Source organism: Salvia splendens, chromosome 20, assembly GCF_004379255.2.
Source record: "Salvia splendens isolate huo1 chromosome 20, SspV2, whole genome shotgun sequence".
Classification (NCBI taxonomy): domain Eukaryota; kingdom Viridiplantae; phylum Streptophyta; class Magnoliopsida; order Lamiales; family Lamiaceae; genus Salvia; species Salvia splendens.
Genome location: NC_056051.1, coordinates 11063455 through 11087738, shown reverse-complemented (window position 1 = coordinate 11087738; position 24284 = coordinate 11063455). Strand labels below are relative to the sequence as shown.

At 36.8% G+C, this 24284-nt stretch overlaps 2 long non-coding RNA genes across 2 annotated transcripts; both read left to right on the top strand.

The window, feature by feature from the left end:
* Positions 1-1701: 1701 nt before the first annotated feature.
* Positions 1702-3011, top strand: LOC121782333. Its single transcript, XR_006046311.1, has 5 exons — positions 1702-1865; positions 1965-2095; positions 2274-2413; positions 2504-2610; positions 2727-3011. It is a non-coding gene; the product is annotated as an uncharacterized LOC121782333 (long non-coding RNA).
* Positions 3012-14624: 11613 nt separating this feature from the next.
* Positions 14625-15222, top strand: LOC121782332. Its single transcript, XR_006046310.1, has 2 exons — positions 14625-14846; positions 15000-15222. It is a non-coding gene; the product is annotated as an uncharacterized LOC121782332 (long non-coding RNA).
* The last annotated feature ends 9062 nt before the right edge of the window (positions 15223-24284 follow it).

Sequence of the window (24284 nt, the reverse complement as noted above, 5' to 3'; positions counted from 1 at the left end):
CTGCTTTATCACTACAGGTTGATAAACCTTCTACCAACTGTTCCTCAGATAGTTGTCTCAGATGATGATCTTGCACAACTAAGTTATTTGAACGAGCCTTCAGTTCTTCACAATCTTCTGTGTAGATATTTACAAGAAAATACACACTCCATGTAATTTTCTATTCGAGAACCTTTTTATTTTATTTGTGTATACAGATTGCCTCTAATTTTAAACAATTTTCTTGTCTTTGCTTTGCATAGAGAATGGCAGGCCCTGTATTACTTTCTGTCAATTCATTTAAAAATGTCCAGCTATATGGGGATGACGCAGCATTCCATGCAATGGTAGCAGGTGCTATATAATACCTCAAATAACTGGAGAAATGCTTCCCTTGTTCAAAATATTGGTTCAACAAGTTGCTAATTTTCTCTTTCCGCTTTGCTAATTTTTGATATTTCTGCCTTACAGAGCTGAAGTGGATCAGATCGGATATGACATTATGCAACAGAGATGTGGGTGTGCCTGCATTTGGAAGTACCACCACCTGACATCACATGATATCTCATCTTCTTATGAGAGCTTGCTATGAGGAATGCGGTTTGATTTTTCGTCTCCGCAAAAAGGTGTTGAAGATGAGATTTTCAACTTTCGACAACCTGACATCAGATGATATCTCATCTTCTTGTGGATATTGATTGTAGTCAGCCAACAATAGGGCAGAGAGTGAAAAAAGAAACATGGAAGGGGTAGAATAAGAGCAAAATGAGGAGAAAAAAGGAAAAAAAAATGAAAAATAAGAAAAAAAGAGAAAGCAGATCTGTTGAAAAATAAAAAGAAAAGAAAAAAAGAAAAGAAAAAAAGAAAAAATTGTGTCACAGATCTAGAAAAAATATAGAGAGCAGAATCAAAGAAAGAGTTCCAAGAAAATGTGAGTTTCTTGCAGTCTTAATAGTACTTCTAATATCATTGATTTCGTTTTTGTGTTTCCCGAACCTTGAACTGGATTGTGCTTGTTTCCAGAGTTCATAAGCAGTTGATCGTGCTAAGTGATTTAAGGAGGATTCAGTGCTTTTGCTGAGAGGGTTTGATTCAGTGGCCAAGTCTCTTTCTCATCTCTCTACAATCATGAGACTGCTTTTGAGGAAGCACACCAACTCCATCGTTAAGGGATCATAGTTTTCTTAGTTGTGCAAGATCATCAACTTAACCAAAGATGGAGAAAATTCTGTAGAGAAAGTTCACAAGAGGCAAACAAAAAAGAGCTCAAAAGAAACAGAGAATGTCAAGAAAGCAAAAATTATAGGTACCCTACTCATCATATTACTTGAAAAACAACATTGTTTGAGGTTGTTTGATTGATTATAGGATTAATGTTGTGTTTCCATAGCTGACAATGACATGGCAAGACGAGCAGCGAGCAAGGCAAGAGATCTGAAGTGGATCAGATGGGATATGGCATTTATGCAACAGAGATCTGGGCTGTTGGAGGAAGAGAACATGAAGCTTCGTGATGGGCACCTTGGTAAAGCTTGGAGATCTCGAAGAAGCTAAGGCTGTGCTAGATGACTGGACTTCTACTTGCCACACATACGACTTCAGAGTGCCGAACTTACTGCTGATGGGATATTGTTATAAGGGACTCCCCAATAAATTCGAGGCTCAGCTTTGGGATATTACCGAAAGGGGATAATTACCGACTTTCCTTCCCAAAGTATTCCTACTGCTCTCTTTAAAATCTATACCGCTCATCATTTAATTCAATATATGGATTGAACACTGTTAGTTATGTTTCGATTTTTGTTAGGGCCATTGATTTTCCACGGCTTCTGGAACACTCTTATCAGCCGCATGACATGATTGTTGAGAACAAGAAGCCAAAAGAGGTGTGTTTTTTGCATTCCCAATAGTTGTCCTAATCTCATTGACTCCCTACCTATTTAGCCCTAAACTGGAGCTGAATTGTACTTGTTTCCGATTTGTAGTGTTGTGAAGCAGTTGATCATGCTAAGAGATTGGAGGAGGATCCAATGCTTTTGCTTAGAGGGTTATCATGCTGTCCATTTAGATCTTTATGGTTTATGGACTTGGTGCTGGTTGCATTACCTGAGATTAGGTAGTTATCTAAAACATGTTAGAGCTTTAATCTATTTCCTTACCTGCAGGCACGTTGGTATGCAACTTTGTTTGTGTCTGGTTTCTTTGCATTTTTCATCTCTTCACTACTTTTGTTGCTTATACAATAACTTTGCACTTACTGCTTTATCATCTCTTCACTACTTTTGTTGTGACAGTTCCCACAATAAGCCTTCTACCAAACTATTCCTCGGATAATTGACTAAGATGACGTTCTTGCACAACCAAGTTATTTGAACGAGCCTTCAGTTCTTCACAATCTTCAGGATAGATATTTACAAGATAATACATACTCCATGTAATTTTCTATTCGAGAACCTTTTTATTTTATTTGTTTATACATGTTGCCTCTAATTTTAAACAATTTTCTTGTCTTTGCTTTGCATAGAGAATGGCACGCCCTTTATTACTTTCTGTCAATCCGGCAATATGTCAATCCATTTAAAAATTTCCAGCTATATGGGGATGATGCAGCATACCATGCATTGGTAGCAGGTGCTATATATTACCTTAAATACCGAGAGAAATGCTTCCCTTGTTAAAATATTGGTTTAGCATGTTGCTAAAATTATCTTTTTGCTTTGCTAATTTTTTATATTTCTGCTCTACAGAGCTGAAGTGGATCATATCGGACATGACATTATGCAAGAGAGATGTGGGTGTGCCTGCATTGTGGAGTACCACCACTTGACATCACATGATATGTCATCTTCTTACGAGAGCTTGCTATGGGGAATGCAGTTTGATTTTTCGTCTCCACAAAAAGGTGTGATATCACATGATATCTCATCTTCTTGTGTGATATTGATTGTAGTCAGCCAGCACTTGGGCAGAAAGTGGGGAGAAAAAAAGGAAAAAAAAGAAAAAGAAGAAAAAAAGAGATAGCACATCTGTGGGATAGATAATGCATTTATGCAAGAGAGATCTGGGCTGTTGGAGGAAGAGAACAAGAAGCTTCATGATGGGCTCTTTGGTAAAGCTTGGAGAACTCGAAGAAACCAAGGCAGTGGGAGGTGACTAGACTTCTACTTGCCACACATACGACTTCAGAGTGTCGAACGTACTCCTGATCGGCTACTGTCAGAAGGGTCTCTCTGATAAATCTGAGGCCCGGCTACGGAATATTAGCAAAAGAGGGGATAAATACCGACTTCCCTTCCCAAAGTATTTCTACTGCTCTATTTAAAATCCATGCCGCTGTTCATTTAATTCGGAATTTGGATTTGAACCCTGATAATTAAGTTCCGATTTTCATCAGGGCCATTGATATTCCACGGCTTCTTCTTCGTCGATGTTTAGCCCTTCTTTCGATAAGTGCTTCCAGAGCACTCTTATCAGCCGCATGACATGATTGTTGAGAACCAAAAGCCAAAAAAGGTATGTTTTTTGCATTCCAAATAGTTTTCCTAATCGCATTGACTCCCTACCTATTTAGCCCTAAACTGGAGCTGAATTGTACTTGTTTCTGATTTGTAGAGTTGTGAAGCAGTTAATCATGCTAAGAGATTGGAGGAGGATTCAATGATTTTGCTTAAAGGGTAATCATGATGTCAGCAAGCACTAGGGCAGAAAGTGGGGAGAAAAAAAGGAAAAAAAAAAGGAAAAAAAAAAGAAATAGCAGATCTGTGGAAAAAAAAAGAAAAGAAAAAATTGGTCTCACAGATCTAGAAAAAAAATAGAGTGATCCACAAAAATGTGAAGCAAAAAATAGCCCGAATAAGCTGTGGAATACTATGTTATCCCCTTGTTTGAACCATGTGGGGATGAAGTGTTGTCTAAATAACGATGACATGATGAAGAATCTTCCCATGAGGCAAAAAAAAGAGCCTAAAAAAACGGAGAAGTTCAAGAAAGCAAAAATTGTAAGCCTTTACCTTCATATTACTTGAAAAGGAACTTTGTTTGAGGTTGTTGATTGATTATATGATTAATGTTGTATTTCGATAGCTGACATTCACCATGGCGAGATGAGCAGTGAGCATGGCTTGAAAACTGATTGAAGAAGATGGGATAGATAATGCATTTATGCAAGAGAGATCTGGGCTGTTGGAGGAAGAGAACAAGAAGCTTCATGATGGGCTCTTTGGTAAAGCTTGGAGAACTCGAAGAAGCCAAGGCAGTGGGAGATGACTAGACTTCTACTTGCCACACATACGACTTCAGAGTGTCGAACGTACTCCTGATTGGCTACTGTCAGAAGGTTCTCTCTGATAAATCTGAGGCTCGGCTACAGAATATTAACAAAAGGGGATAAATACCGACTTCCCTTCCCAAAGTATTTCTACTGCTCTATTTAAAATCCATGCCGCTGTTCATTTAATTCGGAATATGGATTGAACCCTGATAATTAAGTTCCAATTTTCATCAGGACCATTGATATTCCACGGTTTCTTCTTCGTCGATGTTTAGCCCTTCTTTCGATAAGTTCTTCCAGAGCTCTCTTATCAGCCGCATGACATGATTGTTGAGAACCAAAAGCCAAAAAAGGTGTGTTTTTTGCATTCCAAATAGTTGTCCTAATCTCATTGTTCCCTACCTATTTAGCCCTAAACTGAAGTTGAATTGTACTTGTTCCCGATTTGTAGAGTTGTGAAGCAGTTGATCATGCTAAACGATTGGAGGAGGATTCAATGATTTTTCTTAGAGGGTTATCATGCTGTCCATTTGGACTCTATATGGTTTATTGACTTGGCTCTGGTTGCATTGCCTGAGATTAGGTAGTTATCTAAAACAAGTTTGAGCTTTAATATATTTTCATACCTGCAGGCATATGTATATATTGCTTTGGAATGCAGCTTGTCCTTTGTCTGGTTTCTTTGCATTTTGTTCTCCTCGACACTAAAGCATTTGGCTGGGGTAGTTAAAGCTCCGTGTTGTCAATGCAACATATCAAGCAGTATTGTAGGACACATTAAAAAAGAGTTGGCCTCATGAATGATCAGAATGCTGCGTTTTTATCTTGCCCAAATGATCAGCAAATTACAGTTTACAAATGGAATTTCGATCTCAGCTACTCATTATTGATGATGACATGATTTTAGAATCTTTGTGCTAGGTGTTGGAAACATGATCAGCTATGGGAATCTGGGCAAATAAAATCAAACTCTATGGAGAAATCTTTGTTTCAGCTATCGGACGTAAGTGTTAGTTCATTTGATTTTTCATCTCTTCACTGCTTTTGTTGCATTCTACAAGAACTTTGTGCTTACTGCATTATCATTACAGGTTGTGACAGTTTCCACACAAGACCTTCTACCAACCAATCCTTAGATACTTGACTAAGTTGATAATCTTGCAGAACTAAGTTATTTGAACGAGCCTTCAGTTCTTCACAATCATCGGTATAGATAATTACAAGATAATATATATGTAATTCTCTATTTGACAACCTTTTCATTTTATTTGCTTATACTGATTGCCTCTAAATCTTATAAACAATTTCCTTGTCTTTGCTTTGCATAGAGAATGACAGGCCCTGTATTATTTCAGTCAATTCATTTAAAAATGCCCAGCTATATGGGGATGATATAGAAAGAAGCTTTTGGACACTCCTCATGTTTATGCTATTGCTGATGCAACATAAAATGCAACGATAGCAGGTGTTATATGAGTCTCTTTAAATACGTGGAGAAATGCTTGCATTGTTAACATATTGTCTGATTGATTTTGGGATTAATGTTGTGTTTCCATAGATGACAATCACCATGGCGAGACAAGCAGCGAGCATGGCTAGAGAGCCGATGTGGGTCAGATGGGATATGGCATTTATGCAAGAGAGATGTGGGCTGTTGGAGGAAGAGAACAAGAAACTTTGTGATGGAGTAACGGGAGATGAAGACGTTGAATTGGTGAAGCTTCAACTTGAAGCACTTTTAGCAGAGCAATCAAGACAGGAAAATGACAATGCATACTTGACGAGGGTAACCCAGTTCCTGCATTTTCGAGTACCACCAGCTGGCATCACATGATATCTCATCTTCTTATGAGAGCTTGCTATGGGGAATGCGGTTTGATTTTTGTCTCCGCAAAAAGGTTTTGAAGATGAGAGTTTCAACTTCGACAACCTGACATCACATGATATCTCATCTTCTTGTGAGATATTGATTGTAGTCAGCCAACATTAGGGCAGAAAGTGTAAATAGAAACATGGAAGGGGTAGAATAAAAGCAAAATGGAGAGAAAAAAAGGAAAAAAAAAGAAAAAGAAGGAAAAAAGGGAAAGCAGATCTGTGGGAAGAAAAAAAAGAGAAAAGAAGAAAAAGAAAAGAAAAAATTGGTGTCACAGATCTAGAAAAAAAGTATAAAGCAGTATCAAAGAAAGAGTTCCAAGAAAATGTGAGTTTTTTCCAAGTCTAAATAGTACTAATATCATTGATTTCATATCTACTTTTCCCTAACATGGAGCTGGATTGTGCTTGGTCTTCACAGTTCTGAAGCAGTCTATCATGCTAAGTGATTTAAGGAGGATTCAGTGCTTTTGCTGAGAGGGTTTGATTCATTGGACAAGTTTCTTTCTCATCTCTCTAACAATCTTGAGACTGCTCTTGAGGTAGCACACCAACTCTATCGTTAAGGAATCACAGTTTTCTTTGTGTGAAAAGCTATAACTCGTTTAACATGAGAATCCCTAATTTAAATGATTTTTCATTTTTAGGGATTCAATTCGAACTATAATAATTTTGTTCTGTTTTGATGTGTTGAATTTCATCCTAAGATTGATGGTCCCATTTTATTCTAATTATGAAATAATGAATCAAATGATTAAAATGTTCGTAGAATTGATGTGTGGTCTGCATTTTGTAGGAGGTAGAAGTCATGTCGGACTACCAACATTGAGTGAAATCTTACATGCCAACAACGAGAAAACCAAAGATGGAGAAAATTCTGTAGAGAAACTTCACAAGAGGCAAACAAAATAGAGCTCAAAAGAAACGGAGAATGTCAAGAAAGCAAAAAATGCAAGTAACCTTATCTTCATATTACTTGAAAAGCAACGTTGTTTGAGATTGTGTGATTGATTAGGGGATTAATGTTGTGTTTCCATAGCACACAATCACCATGGCGAGACGAGCAGCGAGCAAGGCTAGAGTTGTGAAGCAGTTGATCATGCTAAGAGATTGGAGGAGGATCCAATGCTTTTGCTTAGAGGGATATCATGCTGTCCATTTGGACTCTTAATGGTTTATGGACTTGGTGCTGGTTGCATTACCTGAGATTAGGTAGTTATCTAAAACTTCGGGCTTATCTATATTACGTTGGAATGCATCTTTTCATGTGTGTAGTTTCTTTGCACTTTGTTTTGCTCGACACTATAGTAGGACACATGAGAAAAGAGTTGGCCTCGTGAATGATCAGAATGTTGCATCTTTGTCTTGCCTAAATGTTCAGCAACTCTCAGTTTACAAATAGAATTTTGCTCTCAGCTACTCATTGTTGGTGATGACATGATTTTAGAATCTTTGTGTTTGGTGTCGGCGACATGATGATCTATGGGAATCTGGGTAAATAAAATCAAACTCAGGGGAGAAAGCTTTGATTCTGGTATTGGACGTAAGTGTTAGTTCATTTAATTTTTCATCTCTTCACTGCTTTTGTTGCATTCTTCAAGAACTTTGCACTTACTGCATTATCACTACAGGTTGTGACCGTTCCCACAAAAGACCTTCTACCAACCAATCCTTAGATACTTGACTAAGTTGATTATTTTGCACAACTAAGTTATTTGAATGAGCCTTCAGTTATTCACAATCTTCGGTATAGATATTTAGAAGATAATATATATGTAATTCCACCTTTTCATTTTATTTGCTTATACTGATTGCCTCTAAATCTTATAAACAATTTTCTTGTCTTTGATTTGAATAGAGAATGGCTGGCCCTGTATTATTCTTAGTCAATCCATTTAAAAATGTCCAGCTATATGGGGATGATAAAGAAAGAAGCTTTTGGACACTCCTCATGTTTATGCTATGGCTGATGCAACATAAAATGCAACGATAGCAGGTGCTATATGAATATCTTTACAGTATTTTTACATTAGTGTGCTACATCAGACACCTATTGGATTCATATCATTACTGGATATATTATCAAATCTCCCCAAAGCTACATATCTAACATTTGCTGCTAAACATCAGTACTAACCAGGAGAAAGAGGGTGGAACATTCAGAATTCGGCATCATGCCCGGGAGGTTAGTGTACTTGTCATTTTACTTTAGTGGAATATTTGTACCAAGGCAATAATTTAGCTAGAGCAAGGGAACCTCAAGTAGATTTAGAACTTGATTATTGTTGTTATGCTGTAGTAAACAATTACTATGGTTGTTTTCATGGGTATGCATTTGTTAAATGTTATCTAGCTAAGTGAAATTGGAGCTACAAATAGTGTTCATGTATGATAGAAAATGTCAATTTGTACCATTTGATTTTGACCGGTTCAGTTATGAAAAATCCGTTAGACTTATTGTATTGGTGGCAGAATATTTATTGATCATCTGCAACAATGAAAGGCTGATCCATTCATGCTAGTTGTGCTAGTTATGTACATTTGTTTGAGACCATAATGTGGGTGGGTGTCTTTGTGACTTATGATTAGAATTTCCTTGTCATAGTGATGATAAAGTTTTGATAACGTATTATACATGCCACTTAATTCTAGATATAGGATATGTTACATTTATATGTTCTTTTAGGTTTTTAAAATTATAAATAAATTATTTTTGGCTTAATTATATAGATGTGAGCTTTTTACTGTGGGTTCTTTATGAGACGGGAAAATTCTTTGAAAAAATCAGGATCCTATACATTCTGAAATTATCTAGCTACTCTCATCCTGTTACTGATATTCTTTGATCTCTCGTTGAGAATTTTCTATTTTTAATGCCAAAACGAAAATGAAGACTGAGATTTATAGCACGTTTATGAGAAATCATTATTGTTATGGTCCATCAAGTTTTGTGAAGTTTTATGAGCAAGATCTGATTCTTATGATGTCAACCTGGAGGGTATGAACACGAAAGGATGAGGTCACCAAATCTCTGACACCTGAATAGGTTCATGATTTTGAAGATCAATAATTACTCGTATATGAGTGTTTTACAGCTTGGTTTAATAGCTAAACCATCACACTTATGACATGTTTATTTTCCCTCATATTTGGGCAATTGACACAAGAGATGCATTGGGCTTGTTCGAATGGCTTGTGAAGCAGATAAACTTGTCATTTTCCTAGGGGAAAGACAATATGGGGCGGTCAGTAAGCATCCTTGATACGGATTTGAGTCAGTTAAGGTATACAATGATTGATATTTTCCACTATGGTGCAATTTGTCCCACTTTAGATAATCTTACTTGGAGTATTTGATTGCTTTTATTGCACCAGAAGAATAACTTTATATTTTGAACTATTTTGCATCAGTTATGCTGACGAGCGGCTCGAGCACCATTTCGATCAACATCTCGTCAAACGTGAGCAAGAAGTAAGCATTACAAATCAAAAGGCATTTCAATTTGTTTTCTGCCGTCTTTCCATCACAAAATAGAGCCTGCAAGGATTATGATTTGTGAATCCGTAATTAAGTTATTGTGCCTTAGTTATCTGAATGATTAATACATTAATCACCTTAATGCTGACTGTTCTGATTTAAATTGTGCATTAAATATTTTAGCATAACCCTTCTGATACTGTAATTTTATTATTGGTGCTGGTGAAACATATTTACAATCAAAAGAATATGAGGTAGAAGGAAATGACTGGAAGAGGATTTTGAAGTCAACCAAGATTGTGTGGATCCTTTTGAGAAGGTAATCAGCGTTATAATTGTTGTATAGTAGGGTTTTCCTTTTTCACACAGTATTTTGATTGACATAGTTCTATTTATGTCTATTATGGGTAGCATGAGAAGAAGGGCAACTAAAGCCATTTTCTGTCAATCAGTAAAACATTAAGATGAACCGTAATAATACACCCAACTCATTTTTCTCATCTGCTAATTGTTATTTTATCGGACTTTTACCTGCATTTGTTGAATAGATATTTTACTATCGAACAAATTGTGTCTCTTTACTGTATGTTTACAATGGTGTGCTAGATCAGACACCTATTGGATTCATATCATTGCTGGATATATTTTCAAATCTTCCCAAAGCTACATATGTAACATTTTCAGCTAAACATCAGTACTAACCGGGAGAAAGAGGGCGTAACATTCAGAATTCAGCATCATGCCCGGGAGGTTAGTGTACTTGTCATTTTACTTTAGTGGAATATTTGTACAAAGGCAATAATTTAGCTAGAGCAAGGGAACCTCAAGTAGATTTAGAACTTGATTATTGTAGTTATGCTGTAGTAAACAATTACTATGGTTGTTTTCATGGGTATGCATTTGTTAAATGTTATCTAGCTAAGTGAAATTGGAGCTACAAATAGTGTTCATGTATGATAGAAAATGTCAATTTGTACCATTTGATTTTGACCGGTTCAGTTATGAAAAAGCCGTTAGACTTATTGTATTGGTGGCTGAATATTTATTGATCATCTGCAACAATGAAAGGCTGATCCATTCATGCTAGTTGTGCTAGTTATATACATTTGTTTGAGACCATAATGTGGGTGGGTGTCTTTGTGACTTATGATTAGAATTTCCTTGTCGTAGTGATGATAAAGTTTTGATAACGTATTATACATGCCACTTAATTCTAGATATAGGATATGTTACATTTATATGTTCTTTTAGGTTTTTAAAATTATAAATAAATTATTTTTGGCTTAATTATATCGATGTGAGCTTTTTACTGTGGGTTCTTTATGAGACGGGAAAATTCTTTGAAAAAATCAGGATCCTATACATTCTGAAATTATCTAGCTACTCTCATCCTGTTACTGATATTCTTTGATCTCTCGTTGAGAATTTTCTATTTTTAATGCCAAAACGAAAATGAAGACTGAGATTTATAGCACCGTTTATGAGAAATCATTATTGTTATGGTCCATCAAGTTTTGTGAAGTTTTATGAGCAAGATCTGATTCTTATGATGTCAACCTGGAGGGTATGAACACGAAAGGATGAGGTCACCAAATCTCTGACACCTGAATAGGTTCATGATTTCGAAGATCAATAATTACTCGTATATGAGTGTTTTACAGCTTAGTTTAATAGCTAAACCATCACACTTATGACATGTTTATTTTCCCTCATATTTGGGCAATTGACACAAGAGATGCATTGGGCTTGTTCGAATGGCTTGTGAAGCAGATAAACTTGTCATTTTCCTAGGGGAAAGACAATATGGGGCGGTCAGTAGACATCCTTGATACGGATTTGAGTCAGTTAAGGTATGCAATGATTGATATTTTCCACTATGGTGCAATTTGTCCCACTTTAGATAATCTTACTTGGAGTCTTTGATTGCTTTTATTGCACCAGAAGAATAACTTTATATTTTGAACTATTTTGCATCAGTTATGCTGACGAGCGGCTCGAGCACCATTTCGATCAACATCTCGTCAAACATGAGCAAGAAGTAAGCATTACAAATCAAAAGGCATTTCAATTTGTTTTCTGCCGTCTTTCCATCACAAAATAGAGCCTGCAAGGATTATGATTTGTGAATCCGTAATTAAGTTATTGTGCCTTAGTTATCTGAATGATTAATACATTAATCAACTTAATGCTGACTGTTCTGATTTTAAATTGTGCATTAAATATTTTAGCATAACCCTTCTGATACTGTAATTTTATTATTGGTGCTGGTGAAACATATTTACAATCAAAAGAATATGAGGTAGATGGAAATGACTGGAAGAGGATTTTGAAGTCAACCAAGATTGTGTGGATCCTTTTGAGAAGGTAATCAGCGTTATAATTGTTGTATAGTAGGGTTTTCCTTTTTCACACAGTATTTTGATTGACATAGTTCTATTTATGTCTATTATGGGTAGCATGAGAAGAAGGGCAACTAAAGCCATTTTCTGTCAATCAGTAAAACATTAAGATGAACCGTAATAATACACCCAACTCATTTTTCTCATCTGCTAATTGTTATTTTATCGGACTTTTACCTGCATTTGTTGAATAGATATATTTTACTATCGAACAAATTGTGTCTCTTTACTGTATGTTTACAATGGTGTGCTAGATCAGACACCTATTGGATTCTTATCATTGCTGGATATATTTTCAAATCTTCCCAAAGCTACATATGTAACATTTTCAGCTAAACATCAGTACTAACCGGGAGAAAGAGGGCGTAACATTCAGAATTCAGCATCATGCCCGGGAGGTTAGTGTACTTGTCATTTTACTTTAGTGGAATATTTGTACAAAGGCAATAATTTAGCTAGAGCAAGGGAACCTCAAGTAGATTTAGAACTTGATTATTGTTGTTATGCTGTAGTAAACAATTACTATGGTTGTTTTCATGGGTATGCATTTGTTAAATGTTATCTAGCTAAGTGAAATTGGAGCTACAAATAGTGTTCATGTATGATAGAAAATGGCAATTTGTACCATTTGATATTGACCGGTTCAGTTATGAAAAATCCATTATACTTATTGTGTTGGTGGCAGAATATTTATTGATCATCTGCAACAATGATCCATTCATGCTAGTTGTGCTAGTTATGTACAATGGCAGAATATTTTTATATATAATACCTAATATACTCGGAGAATTGCTTGTCTTGTTAACATATTGGTTTAGCAAGTTGCTAATTTTTCTATCTGGTTTGCTAATTTTTATATTTGCGGATGAAGTAAGCATGTCTATAATTATCATGTTAGCTGCAAGCTATTCAGTTTAAGCCTGTGTATATTTGATAATTTTTTATATTTGCAGATGAAGTAAGCCGGCTGAAATGCTTGTCTTCTTCCTTTGTTCCATGCTGTAGCTTTGTTTCTAATAATTTTTTTTATCAACTTTATTTGCCTATTTCGGTTTGGTGCTATGTTTAAGTTAAATGTGAAAAAGAAAAGAGAGTGGATAGAGGGAATGAAATGAGGAAGTTGGCTATAAGAATAAAAGTGATTCAAACAAAGAAAGAAGATAAAGAGCTGTTGGAGCAGACGAAATCAGCCACCTCAAGAGTTGTTGCAAGGGACAAAGGGAGTTGATAATGAGGCTGACACAGTTCTAAAGATGCAGGGGAAGAAGAGAAACTGCCCAATCTTGGACATGCCTGAGATCCTATGGCATGCAAAGCTGACCAGCACACAAGGTGACCCCTTTCTATTCTTGTATTCTTCTGTTTCTCTGTTGGTCAGTGTTTTGAGTCTTCTTCAACAGTAAGCCCCAACTTGAGAGTATGGCCTTAGTGGGCGAAGGGGTTGCTCATTTGTGTCTTGCCGTTTGTGTTTTTATGTGTTTGTTTTATTAGCTAGTCGAGCATGTCCTAATTATTAATTTTTGCTTTTTTTATGAGTTCGGTTTTTAACTACATGACCCCTGTTAAGTGATTTAAGAATGATGGAATAATGAGTTTTGAGTTGGATTAATGCCATATTGAGCCTTGATGTAAAACACACACTAATTTTTTCTGAGTGACTTTAATTTGCATGTATTCTTCATATAGTATGGTCAATATGCAATAGGGATAGAGGGCAACTAAGATACCCATGTTTGAGCCTTGTTTCCTTTGAATATCCACCAAACACACGTTATCCCAGTGAGCCATTTTGAAGCTTCATACATATTCGTGCCCTGTCTCTTTCTTAGCTCTCTAACAATCTTGAGACTGTTCTTGAGGTAGCACTCCAACACCATCCTTTAGGAGTCATATAGTCTTAGTGCGAAAAGCTAGGGCTCGTTTAACACGATAATCCCTAATTTGAATGATTTTGATGTTTAGGGATTGAGTTCGAACTCTGTGAATTTTCATAGGGAGTCTTCTGCTGTTCAAGACTAAAAACTATAATGACTTGCTTCTGTCTAAGCTTATATATTATGAATATGTTCTTATTAGCTTCCGCTCTTCTTTGTGTTTTACATGGTAGCCATACCATCGTGTACATCTTTGTTCTAAAACAAATTGTTGGCATCCAGAAATTGCTTGGGGAGTCAAACAATGACCACAAAGGAAACATATGCAAGGAATAATTTGAGAAACGTTGGCCTTAAGTTTAATCGCCTACCTCTATCTGACTGCTAAAAGGTATGTAAATCATATTTGCTGTTTATTAATATTTTTTTACGATAATGTGTGGTCTGCTTCGACATTAATAGATGCAATGGCGATGAGAATAGATTCTTTACATTCTGAAATTATCTAGCTACTCTCATCCTGATGGTTACTGATATTCTTTGATCTCTCGTCTAGAATTTTCTATTTTTAATGCCAAATGAAAATGAAGACTGTGAGGTTTATAACAGGTTTATGAGAAATCATTATTGTGATGGTCCATCAGGTTTTGTGAAGTTTTAGGAGCAAGATCTAATTCTTATGATGTCAACCAGGAGAGGTCACCAAATCTCTTGACACCTGAATAGGTTCATGATTTCGAAGATCAGTAATTCCTTGCATATGCATGTTTTACAGCTTGGTTTGATTGCTAAACCATCATACTTATGACTTGTTTATTTTCCCTCGTATTTAGGCAATTGACACAAGAGATGCATTGGCAATGTTTAAGCTTGTTCTAATGGCCTGTGGAGCAGATAAACTTGTCACTTTCCTAGGGGAAAGATAATATGGGGCGTTCAGTAAGCATCCTTTATATGGGTTTGAGTCACTTAAGGTATACAATTATTGATATTTTCCACTACATATATATATATATATATATATACTATGGTGCAATTTGTCCTCCTTTAGTTTATCTTACTGGGAGTCTTTGATTGCTTTTTTGCACCAGAAGAATAATTTTATAGTTTGATTTGTTTTGCATCAGCTGTGCTGACCAGCGGCTCGAGCACCATTTCAATCAACATTTCGTCAAATATGAGCAAGAAGTAAGCATCACACATAAAAGGCATTTCAAGTTATTTCCTTCGGTCTTTCCTTCACAAAACAGAGCCTGCAAGGATTAAAAATTGTGAATCCATAAGTAAATTCTTTTGCCTTAATTATCTGATTGTGTAATAAATTACACAAAATACACGTTGGACACACTACATAAAACATAAACACTACACACCATACGCAAAATAAACAATTTTTTTTCAAACACTGAAGTGGCGGAGGGTTCGTGGGTCCCTCATCCCTTTATATCATGAATAAGAGAATTACATCAGACATGCCCAAAAGTGACATGTTCAAATACCAAAGGAGAGTACAAAGTTGTCCTATCCACAATCATGGACCGGACATCCTACTACTCAACCCCAAAAGAGTCTCCTCATCCTCAGAGAGTAAGATGCTACCTCTTACTCTTCCACATTCTCAACTCTTATGTTTGGTATACCCATATGCTCCATACGGACGATTGCTTTGAGATGCCTTGGTGCCGAGAGACCCTCAAATATTTGTATTGGTGCAGGCTCCGAACCCATTTTGGTAAGGTAGTCCGCAGCCATGTTGCCTTCGCGGTGGATGAAGGTGGCCCTGACGGCACAGGTCCTTTGGAGAAGGACGAGACGTGCCATGAGATGTCGCGTCTGTGTTGGCTCTAGATTCTTCGAATTGATGAGTGATATAGCTTGTGCAGCGTCTGATTCTATCAGTATTGCAGTTCCGATCTCCTTGGCCAACAGTAGCCTTTGATGGAGTCGGCGCGTAGTGAAGTGGCGAAGGCCTTCAACAAAGCTCCGCAGTGATCGCGGATGATCCCACCTCCTCTCACACTTCCTGTGGCATCCAACAGCTTCCCCTTCACATTAGCTTGATCCAAGGGGGTTCTGGAGGATTCCACTTGAGATGTCTTCTCTCCGCTCGAGCCGGCACGTCCATTGTCATGCTAACACACTTCCATTGTTTCGGCCCAATGCTCCCATTGATCATGAGGTTCCGAATGTGCATTTGCACCTGCCAAACCACATGAAAAGGTTTGAATCGAATACCATTATGCTGGCTCTTGTTGCGCTCTATCCATATGAACCAGAGGATAAGATACGGAATCACTCGGCTTAGGTGTGTCTTGGCCGGTTGGCGGACTCTCTTGGCCCATACCTCGAGCCGGTCTAGGATAGTGTCATTGATGCGGAGGGGGTTTTGATTGCCGGTAAACCACACATCAAACTCTCTCCAAACTCTAGTTGCACCTGCTCCTTGTGCAAACAGATGCTGCAGTGATTCAATCCCGATCGAGCCGGGCAACAATGGCATTTTGAGGCGAGTTTGATATTTCTCCATTGCAGCTTTGTGTCAACTGGAATTCTGTTTGAGAGATGGATGCGAGAATCCCTGCCGTCTAGATGTCATCAAGGGCCGGGATGAGCGGGCGATGCGTGTGAACGGTTTCTCACGCCGAGGACAGGGTGAAGTTCCCCATCCGAGATAGGTTCCACGTCGGGTTGTCTTGTTCTTCGGCCAGAATTGGTATATTAGCGATCTCTTCAATGATCTGTTGTGGCAACCCGACTTGGTCATGAAGGAGCTGGAGTTTAGGGGTACTCCAGCCTCCTTCCTCCCAGAATCCGAAACCCGAGCTGTAGGGGGGCCTCTGTCATCAAGGCTTGCGTCTCTCAGAGGTATGTTTCCCAACCAAATATGATCCCAAATAATTATATTTCCATTTCCGATTACCCACCGGATGTGCGGCTGAGCTTGGGCCCAAATCCTAGAGAGCCTTCGCCAAGTAGGGCTACATCTGCCAGAGACCGACCGGGCAAGCGGAGAGGACGTCCTACAATATTTGTTAGTTAAGTACACAGACCAAAGGGAGTTGTGCTCCCGGAACCACCACCACAATTTGTTGTTGAAGGCCCTGGGTACTTTGAACCGTCTAACCCCGAGCCTTTCTTCCGCCGTGGGGCGGCAAATTTGTTTCGAGCTAATCCAATGGGTTTTTGTTTTCATGTCATTTGTGGATCCCCAAAAAAAGTAGGCGAGAAGCTGGTCCAGTTGTTTGAGCACGCCATTCGTCGGTTCAATAGCTTGAAAGATGTGGATTGGGATCGCTTCCAGGGTACTCTTGATAAGGGTGAGCTTTCCTCTAAAAGAGAGGTGACGGTGAGTCCATCCATTGATTCTTCTAGCAATCTTGTCTTTAAGGAACAAGAACAAATCTGTACGTTTGACTCCCCGGAAGATGGGAACACCAAGATAAAGAAAAGGGAATGAACCCTTTGTGTACCCGCCTACATTTTGAATGGTAGGCGCCCAACCTTCGTGCACCTTAAGCAATATACAGAAAATACACACACTAAAAGCACACCCTGCAGACCCACTATACACGACATACTTGCATTTGACGTCCAAAGCCTTTTTCCTAGCGGCAATGAGCTTAGACATTATTGTATGAGGTGCCGAGTTCAAGCCTCTTGACATCAGTTGCAATTCCCTCATTTCTGTAGTATAGGAGTTTATTTGTAATTTCCTCCTTAATAAAGGAGTTTATTTAAAAAAACATACTTGCATTGAACACACACATACAAACTATAAAATTTATACACAATGCACACACACTACATAAATTGCACAAAATATAAAAACCCACTATACACAAAAATGTACAATACACAACATACATACCCTAATCACTAATTTACAAAAAATAAACACACTTTACATACAAAAGAGATATATACTCACTCTATACATAAATTATACACACACTGCACACACTATGTAAAGTACACACACTATACACACACATATACAATACACATAGTACATAAATTAAACATTATACACACACTATACACAAAATAAACATACTACATACAAATAATACTAACACTGGACATCCCTAAACCCTAAACCCTTCTATCTTCTATCTGAGTATGCTTTTCACTTTGTTCTCTAACAACAAGGATTAAGAAATTGTATTAAAAAGTATGATAAAATAGTAAATTAGGAAAGACAAAGAGAGAATAAAGTAGGTGATTAAATAAAGTAATAGTGATTTGATGTATTATTTTTTGTCAAAAAATAAAATGACTCAACTTAGTTGAGATATTCCAAAAAGGTACTACCTCCGTCCCATAAAAGATGTCTCACTTTCCTTTTTAGTTTGTCCCACTAAAGATGTCACATTTTCATTTTTAGAAAAAGTTCTCTCTCACAATAATATAAATATTATATTTTCTCTTCCACCCAACACACAAATAAAACCTCCTAAAATCATGTGTCATCCCACAAGTATGACATCTTTTGTGGGACGGAGGGAGCATACAACTCAACTTAGCTGGGACAGAGGGAGTGTTTTAAAAATTAAATAGAGAGATAAATATGAAAAAATAAAGTAGAGAATTAAAGATAGAATAAAGTATTGAGACAATTCTCAAATAGAGTATTCTTGCAAAAGGTTGAAACCCCAACCTCAAGGGTCCCCACATCCAGGTCTGACAGTAGGGTACGAAGTGGCCCACTAAGGGGGAGGGCTATTAACACTTTCTTGCCAGAAGCCATCTCCCAAAGCCTAACAATTGTGCCTTAGAGATGTTGCAACTATACGGCAGTAGTGGAAATCGATCCTTACCCATTCTTGCAACTCTTCCTCTGCGCATCTCAAATAGAATATTTATATTACTTGTTGTTGTCTGAATTGAATTATGACTAATTCAATTTATAGCTATAAAAAATACTCTATCCGTCCCAAGGTAGTTGAGGCATTTCTTTTAGATACGGAGTTTTAAAAATTGCTTTAAAAATACAAACTTTCACTAATTTTTATTTACGCAAAATTATACCGTACTATTTCTAAAAAGGGATTTTCCATGTTTTTTAAATATTCATACCTCTTCGTACTTAAGAAGTATGAACTATTTTCTTATTAATTGGTCATTGAAAATCATGAACTTTCTAATTTTGAAATAGTTAAATAGAGTATTACATTACTCCTACACATCATATTATTTACATTTTATACTACTATTGCACTACACTACTATCAAGGGCCGATGCAGAAATGAATAAAAATAGGGATTAAATTTTCAAAATCTTATTTAAAAATAAATATTTAAGTAATTTAGATTATAAGTATGGGCCTTTTTATTATTCCCTCCGTCCACATTTAAGTATCCTAAGTTGAGTTGAAAAAAGTTAGTAGAGTGTGGATAAGTATATTAGTATAAAATAAAAGTGAGTAGGATGAGCGAGTAGAATGTGGAGTCTATTACCAAAAGTAGTAAAAAGTAAATGAGACACTAAAATATGGACAGAGGAAAAAGGAAACTTGAGACACTTAATTGTGGACGGAGGGAGTAATATGTACTCCCTTCGTCCTACCACAAGTGATCAACTTTCCATTTTGGGTTGTCTCACTAAAGTGATTGATTTCCTCTTTTACCGAAAAGCAAAACATTTTCCCTCTCATATTTTATTCTATCTCTCTTACTTTATTTTGTGTATATATTTCCTACTTTTTTCACTCAACTTTTACTCAATAAATATCATATCCTTAGATCTCGTGTCCAAAAAAAATTCATCACTGGTGGTAGTATAAATAAATTTTGAAACTTTATAATAGAATATTTTTTAAAAAATTAGATTCATAAGGGCTAAAGCCCCTCCTCCCCCTTTACACACAGTTCTGCCTCTTACTATTACTATGTGTAGGTATAGCTCACTCTCTACTAACACTACTTACACTACTATTTATCTCTTCCTTTTACTTTACCAATTATATATTAAAACTCATATCAAATAAAATGTTCATACTTTCCAGGGACGGAGAAAGTATAGTACTCTCTCCATCCATAAAAAAATAGTCTTATTTATAGCCTACACGAGTTTTAATAAAAAAATAGGTAAAGTAAGAGAGGGTGATGAGAAAAAATTAGATAAAGTAAGAGAAATAAGGAAAAAAAGTGGATAAAGTATGAAAGAGAGAGGAGAAAAAATAAGAAAAGTATGTATGAGAAGAAAACTTTATATTTTTTAGAAATGTGACTATTTATTGTGGACATTTCAAAATGGTAATATCATACTAATTTTTGTGGACGGAGGAAGTATTTGTCAATTTTTAATGAATTAATAATATTGGGGCTAACTTAAATAACAAACTACTCCCTCTGTCTCATTCTAAGTGAAGCATTTCTAATTTGGCACCAGATTTTATGTAGTATTATTTTGTGAGTAAAGTGAAGAGTAAGTGAGAGGGAAAAAGTATAGAGAGTGATGTTTCTATATTTAGAAATATGTCATTTAGAGTGGGAGATCTCAAAAATAAAAATGTGTACTTAGAATGGGATGAGAGAAGTAATTTGAAACACGAATCGAGGCCGTCAAAAAAGAAAGGTAAAAAGATGAAAGAAAAATGAAGGGTTGCCAATTTAGCAAGAAAAAAGTAAAGAGTAAAGGTCAAAAGTAGTCCTATACATATGACAATTTTGGTCTAGAACATTATCTTTTGAATTTTTCGTCCCTTACAATTGAAAACAGGCCGAATTTAGTCCTTTTTGGATAGCACCGTTTAAAAATGAAGATCAACTGCAGTTTAAGCTATTTTGACTAGATTATGTTACTAATTACATTTTATTAACAATTTAATTATAACTTAATTTATTTATTGGGTTACTAATTACGTTTATTATCTTCTTCTTCCTCGGATTCCCTTATTGCTAAAAACAAAAACATAAAGCAATCCAATCAATTCAAATCAATAACTCTGATAATTCTGACATAATTTATCACCGTTTCCGCATTCCTAAATGTTAGTTTTGGTATACTGAAAAGCATGTTTCAAGCACAAATAGAAACTTGCTTGTATATGAAAAACCCGAATCAGTATTATTCGAGCAGTTTCGCACGAATAGAATCACTATTATTATTACATTGTGTTTGCTTGTGCATTTATAAGATGTTTTACAAACATTTAAATGTATAAGAAGCAAACAAATCCTAAGTCTTTTGCTTAGTAGACTGGTTGTGGGCGTCATCCACTTTAAGGTAACTACAATCGGTTCTATGCAATGCTTTGCAAAAGAGAAATAAGAATTTCACAACCTAGATAAGATTTGACTACCAATCGCGAAAGGTTGCAATGTCAGTCCGCATATTTCTAACCTTACTGAAATAAGATGACATTGGTGTGGTATAGCACTAAACAGATCTAACAGTGAGATAAGTCTTTCTTGCTATTTACTGAAAAACGAGGTCTCGGTGATTGTTGTTTCTTAATCATTATTGACATAATATTGAACACATGACATTGGTTATGCACTACTTTGACTTATCAAATGGTGCGGGTTTTTCGCAACCCAAGAATGCTGATATCTTGGGTAGTGGTGATCAATATCTAGAGGTGCTAGTATTATTATTGCAATGAATCGTGCGCTGGGTGAGTCTAGTTTGATAATGTCCTCAAGAGGATCTCGAAACAAGGTTTTATTAATCGAAAAACTGGCTAGTTGGAATTTAATTATTCCATGAATAATATAAATAATCGTTTCTTGTTGACTCCACTCTTGGAATAAATAAAATACTCCCTCCGTCTGGCATTAGGAGTCCCGGTTAGAGATTTCCATAAAAAGTGAAATAAAAATATTATAAAATAAAACACTAAAAAGCACAACTAAAAACACATCCAAAGAATAAAGCAAATAATAATGCAAATGGGTCCCACATACCATTCTCACACACTCCAATTATTACACACTCAAACCTTTCTTAAAACTCGCACCCAACTCAACCCGGACTCCTAATGCCGGACGGAGGGAGTATTAATTAATTGAGTCAGTAACAGACTTAAAATAATTAATCGACATTTATATCTTAAGCGCGGGAAATGACATATTAAAGAGGAAACCCGGATTACTTGTAATTTCGGACTTGGATAGGTAAATCAATATTATTACTTAGTGGCTGATAATAATATTCCAATTCAAGCTTATATTAAATTATGGTTCAATTTAATTAGATAAAAGTTAATTGGGTGTGGCCTATATCCAAACCTCCACAGATCTCTCACTGGGTTCAATATGTAACTTAATATAAATAGGAGAATAAAGGAGAGACAGAATCATTATTTTTTTCTCTACATTTTTCGTCACCTCTCTCTCTGGGAATGAGTCCAATTTTTCTCCTACTTTATGTGGGAGTTCTGTCTTCTTTATTCGAGTCCTAGTATTTTGATAAGGTTAGCCCACCCTTATATCGAAATACAGTTTGGGAACCAGTTAGAAGATTTGTGGTCTAGTATTGAAGATCACCAAGTGGAGAAGGCGCAAGCAATCGACGATTCTTTGGATAATCAATTCGGTATTTCTAAACCGTAGAATTCATGTTTTAGGATTTATACTCTATGATCATGAATTATTTGCGTCATAGCATGTAATTTTGTGTAAACATGTGAATAGATCCTATGTCTGGTTTATTGTTTTTGTACAAGTCTTATGCTGTTCAAGGGGATTCAAGCCTAGTACTAATCCTTCATTCTCGGCCGCTTCGGCAAGAGCTGCCGCCTCCGCTGGTGCTACCAGCTTTCCCCTCAGGTCAAGCACTGTGCCTTCATCCCGACGAGGAAGACACCATCATTCGCGCCTGTTACGCCCGCATTTTCTAAGGATAGAAAACACAGTTGATCGCGACTAGAGGAGGATTGATAAGTCGTATTCTAGGCCTTGGTTACTGGTCAGTATGATGTGCATAATTGGATTATATCTGCAAAATAATTGCTTAAGTGTGCAGGATGAGTGTTCTAGCCAGTAGGCAAAGCTTCGGATACTTTAGGTGAAAAGGGCGTCAGAACGATTACATACTGACAAGGATGCATGCAAACAAATATGGCTCGAGATGGAGAAGAAGGATAGCTGGGGCTGGTCAACCGCAATTAAGGACAGAGAAGTCATTTCGCAATGAGGTTTTACCCTAAAATTAAGGGCAAGCCTCCCTATAAAAGGAAGCCACTTGGAGAGATAAAAAGGATAATCATCATCCACTTAGGTAGAAATCTCTCGGGAGTTCAGTTCTTCAGTCCAGTCTAGAGTCTCATTCCTCGCCATAGCCATGATCACCTGAGTTCCAGAAACCTCTGGAGTTCCAGACGTTCTCTTTCCAGTCAGCACGATGGTAGTTAGCAGTTCCATCGCCCGGAGTGGCAAAAATAATCTTTATTTGCTTTCTAGTTAATCTTTTTTGTTTTCTCTACATTGGATCTTTCGCATTTCCAGTATTTTGCTTATTTTGAAGTCTTGGTTGTGATCCAAACGTTTTCTAAATGCTATGAAGTTGTTTCGTTTCGGTTGTATCGTTGTTCTTTCTTCTTTCTGCCTAGTTAGCGTAGATCTAGCACTTTCGGTTGTCTCTAGTGTTAAATCGCATATTTCAGTTTAGTAGTTAATTCTCTAAGTTAGTTGGTTGTTTACTGTTTGATCGCGTTTGAAGATGGTTACATGCGATGCTCAGTTTACGTGATTCTTACACCTTGCATGTTGGCCGGTAGGCGAAGTTTCATTTTCAGTGTTTGAGTTAGAGTTGGAATTTTGGTAGTAGATCTGTGTTCTGAAGCTGTTAATCTGTGTTTTCTTGGCGTTGAATCTGGTTGGTGAACTGATTATTTTCATGTTGAAGAAGATGACATCTCCATCAAGTTTTGAGACCACTTTGCTTTTTAGTTGCTTTTTACTTTTGTCCTTCACTTTTTAGCTTGTACCCTATAGATCTGTCAGCCCAGTCACCATAACTACCACTTATTCTCTGACCTTCAGTTTAGTTTTTTATAGAAACCTAGTACTTTTCACAAATTTTTTTCTGTTACACCCCATAAACCAATTTCCACGTACGCAACCACATGTCGACCACCCTTCACCCGTCCTAGTCAGTAGAGTACCATCTTAATTTCCCGTCTAAGTAGAAACTCAACCCAAGTGTGGTAGCTAACCAAACCTTCCAGAATATCACCACAATCACTCCAAATCGTCACCATCTCTGTGGGATTCGACCCCTACCTTTACTATACTACCCAGTAGAAGAGGGTTGAGGAATTATTGATACCAGGTTCAGGATTAGCTGGGGCTTGTTTTATCCTAATCAGTAGGATACACCTGGGCTTGAACGACACCTGACGCAAACCTGCTCTTTCAAATGGCGCCGTTGTCGGGGATGAATGGCGTTATTAACTGTTATTGTGAGT